General features: G+C 37.8%; 1 non-coding gene across 1 annotated transcript; it reads right to left on the bottom strand.

Moving 5' to 3' along the window:
* Window positions 1–6,368: 6,368 nt before the first annotated feature.
* On the bottom strand, window positions 6,369–6,475 carry LOC142164404 (small nucleolar RNA R71). Its single transcript, XR_012695175.1, has one exon. It is a non-coding gene; the product is annotated as a small nucleolar RNA R71 (small nucleolar RNA).
* Window positions 6,476–8,558: the final 2,083 nt, after the last annotated feature.

The raw sequence follows: 8,558 nt of genomic DNA, 5'->3' as shown, positions 1-8,558 counted from the left end.
CACCTGAACTAAAAAGGCTATGGCCACACTAAAACGACTCGGAGACGTCTGAGACCCATAACAGAAACAAGGCCTTTTAAAAATTTCATAACCGGTTCCAAAGGCTACCCTCGGAAAACTACAATCTAAAAAGTCATAATACTTTGGGAAAAAAGTTCTTGATCATGTCGAACCCCCACGACGCCTTAAACAAAATAATGTCAAAGGCAAGACCTGTTCGAACCTCCGGGCATGATCTAACTATTTTATGTTAAGGCATTTCGACCTTTGCAGACATAAAGAATAAAGCAAAGAAAAACAGAATATATAAACTGCCGAAGGGGAAAACAAGCCTCATATATTATATACAATCTTTACAAAGGCCAAATGGCCCTAACAAAAATACAAAAGTACACGAGTACAAAAAAATAAAAAGCAAATTTTGTTTTAACAAAGGCATCTAAACAGCCTGGTCTTTTTTGCCCCCGATTCCATCTGAACCCTCGAAGTCTTCTTCTTACTCTTCGAGGCAGGCCAACTTCTTGGGCTCGGCTTCGAGCCCCTTAGTGGTCTCGATCTCGGCCGATAGATTGAAATCCCGAGCATGGATCTCCTCGAGGGCCTCTCTTCGTGACTGCCGCTTCTCGTATTCAACGATATCTTTTAAGCAATCCTGGGCTGCCTCGGCATCGACCTTATATTGGGCCACAATCTTGTCGGCATCAGCTTTAACCACCACCGCCACTGACTTGGCCGTTTCAAGTTCCTTGACCATAATTTTCTGCTCGGAGGAAGCCGAACTTAGCCGAGACTGGAGCTCTTCGACCTTTTTGGCCTGTGCCTCGGCCTTTTCCTTTGATGCTGGAAGCTGGACCTCAGTTGAAGTCAGTTGCGCCCGAGCAGCCTCATTTTACGAGGCCAGAAGATCCATCCTGCCCCGCTATTCATCGATATCGGCCATCACAGAATCCATTTCAGCTCGCAGTTGACCGATTTGATCGATTTTTTGTTAGACTTGTGGATTCCGACCATTAGTCACCAAGTATAACTCTCCGTCACTAAGCTCAAATATTTTTACCTGCTCGACCAAGTCGGCATGCTCCTTCTGAGCCACCTCCAACTCAGCTCAGAGGCTCTTAGCCTCCCCCACGCTGCTCACTATGAAGTTTGTAGGAATCTTTCTTCTTAGTGAGCCCTCAGACCTCGGCCTCAATCTATTTCAGTTCATCCCGGTATCGGAGAAAAGTCTCGTGGTGAAGCACCGAGGCCTACAAACACAAAGAGAAAATGTTAGAGTTATCTGCAAAATAGCCTAAGTACAAATTGAGAACCATTGAGAAATATCTAAATTTACCCGGTTTAATGCCTATTGTGCTTCGTTGAACATATATGGTGCATCCACCTTATTCATCTTGGCCTGACCATCCTCAGTAATCAGACACCGAAGATAACTAGCCACCCCTATGGGGCGGAGAGGAACCGACAGTCCTCCGAAAGGGAGAAAGTGATGAATCGCTTCCGACCGGGATCCATACTTGGGCAGGGAATCAATTGACTAGTTTGGGACTCGAGGAAGGTCCGCTTGCTCCCGAAGATGGGATCTTCCTCAGTATCTCTAAATCACCCAACCCGGTGACACCCTCCGTGGTCGTAGAGTCTACTCCATCAAAGAAGCCGCAGAAGGGATCGTCCGCTCTGAGGACTCCCTCATTGGGTCGTTCTTTCACCGTCTGAGCCTCATTGTACATGAACTTAGTGAACGAAGGTGACTCAGTGATCTCTATCACACCGAGGGCTTCCTTCGGCGCACTGCCCCACATCCCGGGAAGCTTTACTCTCGGCCTGCTCCTCGACCTCCCTAGCTCGATGAAGATCGGCATTGTCTCTTTCTGGTTTGGAGGCCCCTTGCCCTTCGAGTCGTGTCGACACTCGGGTCATCAGATTGAAGGTTTCTTCCTCTTGTTCTTCTTCGGATTCATCCCTCAGCTGATAGAGAGAACCCGAAGGTGGTTCTCGAGCGCTGGTGCTTTCCTTGGTCTTACGCACCAACCTTCTCTTTGGCTTTTTATTCTCCAAGCTCGGAGAACTCGGGGCCCTTTTTATTTTCTTCTCTTCACCCTGTTTCGGAGCATGTGACTCGGTGGGGAGATCGTCATTGCCGGATGGAGGTCTCATTTGGACATCCTTAGGTAAACCTGCAAAAAGAAATAAGATAAGTAATGACTCAATCATGCAAAGAGGAAACCAAATATCACTTATGAAAGAGATCTCACCGTGCAAATGGGCCTCCCATAGGCCCTTTGAAAGCTCGCGCCACAAGTGCTCGGAATAAGGCCTTTGCGATACAATACCCTCGACCCACTCCTTGAGTCGGGGAACTACATTCGGGATCTGGGCAACAGCTTCACCGTCATAGAATACCGATAAGAAAGAAGGAAAAAGGCGATAAATAAAATCTTGAAAGCAAAATTGTATACTTACGTTTCATGTTCCACTTCTCAGGAAACGACATGTGCTCGACCGAGAACAAGTCTGAGGTCCTCACTCGGAGGAAACAACCTAGCCATCCTCGATCTCTATCTTCATCGATACTCGAGAACGCAACTTTACTTGCCCGACGGGCGAGCTTGATCAGTCCTCCTCGATAGAGTCGGGGACTGTATAAACGTATAAGGTGGTCAATCGTGAAAGGGCACCCCTCGATCTTGCTCACAAAGAAATGGAGGAGGATTACGATCATCTAGAAAGAAGGGTAAATCTGACCAAGGGTTACCTCGTATCTCTTGCAGAAGTCGATGATGACCTGGTCCAAGGGACCCAACGTGAAGGGATAAGTGTAAACACTTAAAAATCTCTCAACGTGGGTGGTGATGGCTTCATCAGGTTCAGGAACCACCACATGTTTGTCAGCCGAGTTGCAATCGTTTTTGACTTCAGAAAGAACATCTTCGGTGATCGAGCAGATTTACCTCGAGATCGCCTCACATCGGCCTGGTACGGAAGAAGGCTTTTCAACCTTGAAATCGGCATTGACCGGGCACCCCCTGGGAATAAACATTTTCATAGGAGGCTCCGGTGTCGGTTACTCGACAGCAGTGCACGAGACAGTTTCCTCGGTAGATGGCCGCGAGGGAGAGGGAGTTTCTTTTTGGGGAACGAATTTTGAAGTCTTCGCCATTTCTTTGAAAAATGAAGGAAAAAGAGGGAGTTAAAAGAGTATGATTGATGGTTTGGGATAAAAATAGAACATAAGTTCTTATAAATGGATTTTAGTGTAAGCAGAAAATCAATGCTTGGAAGTGTTGAAATTTCTAAGGTACGAGGTCAAAAGGTTTGAAAGTAAAGTTTGAATGAACTAATGAGGGGGTATTTATAGTTTCTCAGCGAGTGTTCACATCTGGGAGTGGCCGACCGGCAACTAACGGGAATTTAATGCCATTAAGACTTGATTGACGAGACGTTTCGACTGTTTTGTCGTTTCTGTCACAAAATATCGAAGTCAGGATCGGAAGTTCATGTCATTTCTCGTCATCTACGCTCCGAAACATGAGGGGGCTATCTGTATACGGTCAAAATCGAGCTCGCCTATAACTTGGTAGATTAGGCTTGGAACGTGGCAACCAAGGACTGGAGATCAACCTCGAGTCCCATCGAGTTAGAACCCGAGGTCGGAACGCCTATCTTCGAGGAGCAGTGAGTCCGGTGTCGATCTTAGCCTCGAACGAGCTCGAAGAAATATTATTGAGTTAACTAACAAAAGACCGAAATATCCGCGACCCATCGAATATTGCGGCGGGAATCTCGGCACGTATCAGTAAGAAACCGACAATCAACGAATCAAGGATTCAAGTGCTGGGGAGTTGGATGACTATAAAATATTCATATATTATATACTTAAAAATAAATTATTTTAAATAATATATATATATATATATATATAATATGTCAATTATCTGTATTTTCTAATAGTATTTTGCAGAAAATAAAATATCATGATAACGCAAATAAAGGAAATAAAAAGTGATCATGAGGCATCTCGGCAAAAGAGCACGAAGCATCAAGGCAAAAGAGCATGGGGCAACATGGTAAAAGAAGCATGAGGCAACATGGCACCTTATGGGATTTGATTTGTGTAAATAGTATGCCATATTTGTGTTGAAGGAGGGACATTAGACGTGTCAAATTAGCAACTTTTTCTCTAGCTTTGGTCTTTGCTTCTTTCTTTATCTATTTCACTTTCCTCTTGTAGTTTTTGAATTTTCTAAGAGTTTTGATAGTATTTTAAGAATTGTTTTCTTTGTGAGATTTAATAGTCCATAATGGAGTAATCTCTTTTGTTGGGATAGTTGATGAAGCTCGATATCGTTATAATATTAATCTCAATTTTAACTACATGCTTGACCTGAAAATTTCTACTTATATTTCTATATTGTGCTGGAATATTAATTTTATTCTATCTATTTATTCTCCAAAGTTAGTTGTAAGTCAATTTTGTAATTCTTACGAAATAAAATTAATATATGATAACTATTGGGTAAAATAATAGAGTAAAAGTAATTCTTATTAAGCTATCATTCCAAGTCTGTAATCTTGCTTACTTCCATTCTAATTCTCACAGAGGAGTTGTAGTTGGCAAGATTATTAATTTTTAGTAAAAAGTAATCGCAAGAGATTTTTGCTATCTTTTAGCACAATTCAGGCAAGAAAATTATTTTAGTTTAATCGTCACGAGTCATATATCAATTGATTTACATAATTTCGCAGAGTGTTATTAATTGATTATTTTTTAGTGAGCAAAGTAAAATTGTATTAGCAATAAGCAGTTATTCCTAAGAGAAATACATGTGGAAGCTAAGATTTTATTATTATCACGTTATCGAGTGAATTCAATGATTCCCAACTCTTTCTAAACATAAATCTTCTGAAAGTTATTTTGTTTCAACTTAAGCAATTTAAATTTTCAACAAACAAAACTTTATCAATTTGATTCTCTCAAATAGTAGTAAGAATATTATACGTTTATAGCTAGATTCTCCAATCTCTGTGGGATGATATCATAAACTATACTAGAATTTGACAGAGTACGAGTTGCAAAATCTTATACGCATTGGCCTCGTCAAATTTTTGGCGTTGTTGCCGGGGATTGGCATACATCTACTTCAGATTAAATATTTTATTACTAATTTGAGAACTTATTATTATAATATTTTTATTTCTCATTATAACTACTACCAACTTTTTTTTTATCAAATCCCTTAGTATATCTAATGTAATTATATTAATAGTACCGTTTTATTTTTCTTTCTCATTATAACTACTATCAACTATTTTTTTAAATTTCCTTTAGACTATTGTTAGTATTTTATTAACCAAAAAATAATAATAATAATATTATAATCAATACTTTCACAGTCTCACACACTATACATATATTATCGTTGTAATTTTAGATACTATCGCGAGTATTAACACTATTACTTTGAATAATATTATATTTTCTTGTCACAGTTTATTTGTTGCGTCATTTTTATATATCTATTTTATTTCAAGTGTGGTATAATATTACTATTATCTATAAATAATAAAATTATTGTACTAATACTTTTTGCTTTAACACCTATTTTGTTTATCATCTTTGCAATTTTTTTTTTGTTTATTATTATTATTATTATTATTATTATTATTATTATTATTATTATTATTATTATTATTATTATTATTATTATTATTATTATTATTATTATTATTATTTGTTTATTGTTATTATTACTTTAGGAACTAATTTTCTTTGCTTTATGAATTTCAAATAGTTTATGACCCGCTCTTCTACAAAAGAGTTGGCAAGTTACGATCCTGAAATTGAAAAATCTCTTCGATCACGCAGGAAATGATAAACGTCTTCTCAAACAATAACTTGTGAAGGAATGGAGAATGAGGAAGTAGAAAATATCAACCCACGCGGAGTGCCACCACTAGTCCAAATAGAGGATCAGTTTGATGAAGTGGCGCCAAGGCCAGCAAACAGAATCCTAAGGGATTATGCTAGATCAGACCATTTCAACTGTGAATCTGGTGTCAGGAAGCCCCCAATGCCAGCCAACAACTTTGAAATCAGGACCGACCTGATTCAAATGATCCAACAATCTTGTATCTTTACTGGAGATTCAAGTGAAGATCCACATAGTCATTTAATTAATTTTCTGGAGTTAGTTGAAACTGCTAAGTATAATGGAGTATCCCCTGGAGAAATCAAGTTAAGGCTATTTTCTTTTTTTTTAAAAGGAGATGCTAAGACTTGGTTGCGAAGTTTGCCTCAAGGATTAATCTCCACATGGGACCAAATGACTTAGAAATATTTAAATAAATACTTTTTCCCTGCTAAAATTACAAAGTTAAGAAAAGACATATCTAATTTCTTGCAGACTAATACAGAGTCAGTTTATCAAGCTTGGGAAAGGTTAAAGGAAATGTTAAGAAAATGTCCACACTACGACATTTCTGAACATATGCAATTGTATATTTTTTATTATGGGCTAAAACCCTCTTCCAGAAATGTGATAGATGCAGCTGCAGGAGCTTTTGTAATGGAAAAAACCACAGAGGAAGCATTGTAATTGTTGAATGAAATTTCTGAGAATACCATCCAATGGCCATCTGAGTGTGTAATTATCAAGAAGGCTGCTACAGTAAATCAAGCAGATGCTTTAAATATACTAACACAACAGATTGTTTCTTTGGCACAAAAGTTTAAATCTTTTCAGGTGAATACATAACAACCAAACCAGTCTAAAGTTTGTGACATGTGTGGAGGAAATTATCTAAACCATGAATGCTAAGAAATCCATCAAAATGATGAACAATTCAATGTTATCGACTACAAATCTTACCCTTTTGAAAGTCCAATGGCACATAAATATTCAGGATTTCAATGGAGCAATCCAAATGGTGCTGAGAACTCTCAAAACTTTCAGAAGTAATATGTATAGGGTCCGCCTGGATATCAGAATCAAAATCGAGGGCAATTGAATTTTAAACCTCATCAACAAGCAGACCCATATCAACAAAGGCCTCAACAAGCTCATCCAAGTCTTGATGACCTTATGTGCAAGTACATTAAGGCCACTGATGAAAAGAAGGAGAGTCAAAATTCAGCCCTTAAAAATTTAAAAATTCAGTTGGGCCAACTGAAAAATTTTGTGTCAGAAAAGATTCAAGGTCCCTTACCAAGTAATACAGAAAAAAATTCAAAAGAGCACCTTAAGGCCATCACCTTACGGTCAGGTAGGGAGCTGGATGAACCCTATGTAGACCGATCAGGACAATAGGTAGACAATTGTAAGATTATTAAAATACCCTTTGAACCATCAGAAGAGAAAGAAGTCAAGAAAAAAGAAGAAAACAATGTTGAAAAATTGACTCCTCTCCCTGTGACAATTCCCTTTCCACAAAAAATGAAAAGAGAAAAGCTTGACAGCCAATTTGCAAAATTTCTGGAGATTTTAAAATAAATTCACATCAATATTCCTTTCACTGATGCTTTGTTACAAATGCCTTCACATGCCTAATTTTTAAAGAAAATTTTGTCAAGTAAAAGAAAATTAAAAGTTTCTCTGGTAATGCTTAGAGAAAAATGCAGTGCTATACTTTAAAATAAGTTACCACAAAAACTTGGTGATCCAGACAGTTTTACAATTCCATGCACGTTGGGAGGAGTATATTTTGTAAAAGCACTTTGTGATTCTGGAGCTTCAATAAATTTGATGCCATTTTTTTTATCTTTAAAAGTTAGATCTTGCTGAAATAAAATTACCAGTTTTTCTCTTCAGTTTGCAGATCAAAGTACTAAGAAACCTAAGGGAATAATTGAAAATGTACTCGTAAGAGTAGATAAGTTTGTTTTCCCTGTAGATTTTATAGTGCTTGAAATGAAAGAATATACTGATGAACTAATAATTTTAGGAAGACCATTTCTTGCTACAGGAAGAGCAATTATAGATGTTCATCAAGGACAACTAATTTTGAGAGTTGATAAAGAAAGAGTCATCTTTGATATGCAAAAGATACTAAGATATTCAGGAGATAAAACATCATCTTCATGTTTTTCAATTGACATGATTAGTTATCTTACATATAAATTCAAAGATGATCAATTAATTTCAGATTCAATGGAATGATGCTTGATCAAATCAGGCACCACACAGGACGATGATTCCACTATTAGAATAGAAGCTGAAATATTGGACAAAGATTCAGAGGAAGAAGAGATGAAATCCGAAGAAGTTCAATCAAAAATTGAACTCAAAACTCTCCCTTCTCATTTGAAATATGTTTATCTTGAGGAAGAGTTATTTCCTATAATTATTTCACCTTCTCTTATTGCAGAACAAGGAAATAGTTTGATTATAGTATTGAAAGCACACAAAGGAGCCTTGGGGTGGACTATAAAAGATATTAAAGGGATTAGTCCGGCTATTTGTACACACAGAGTCCTCATGGAGGATAGCTACAAGCCAATAGTTCAGCCGCAAAGAAGATTGAATCCAGCAATGCAGGAAGTGATGAAAAAAGAGGTCGTAAAG

This window comes from Nicotiana tabacum, chromosome 9 (assembly GCF_000715075.1).
Source record: "Nicotiana tabacum cultivar K326 chromosome 9, ASM71507v2, whole genome shotgun sequence".
Classification (NCBI taxonomy): Eukaryota; Viridiplantae; Streptophyta; class Magnoliopsida; order Solanales; family Solanaceae; genus Nicotiana; species Nicotiana tabacum.
The sequence above is the reverse complement of the archived record's forward strand: the minus strand, read 5'-3'. Positions and strand labels throughout refer to the sequence as shown.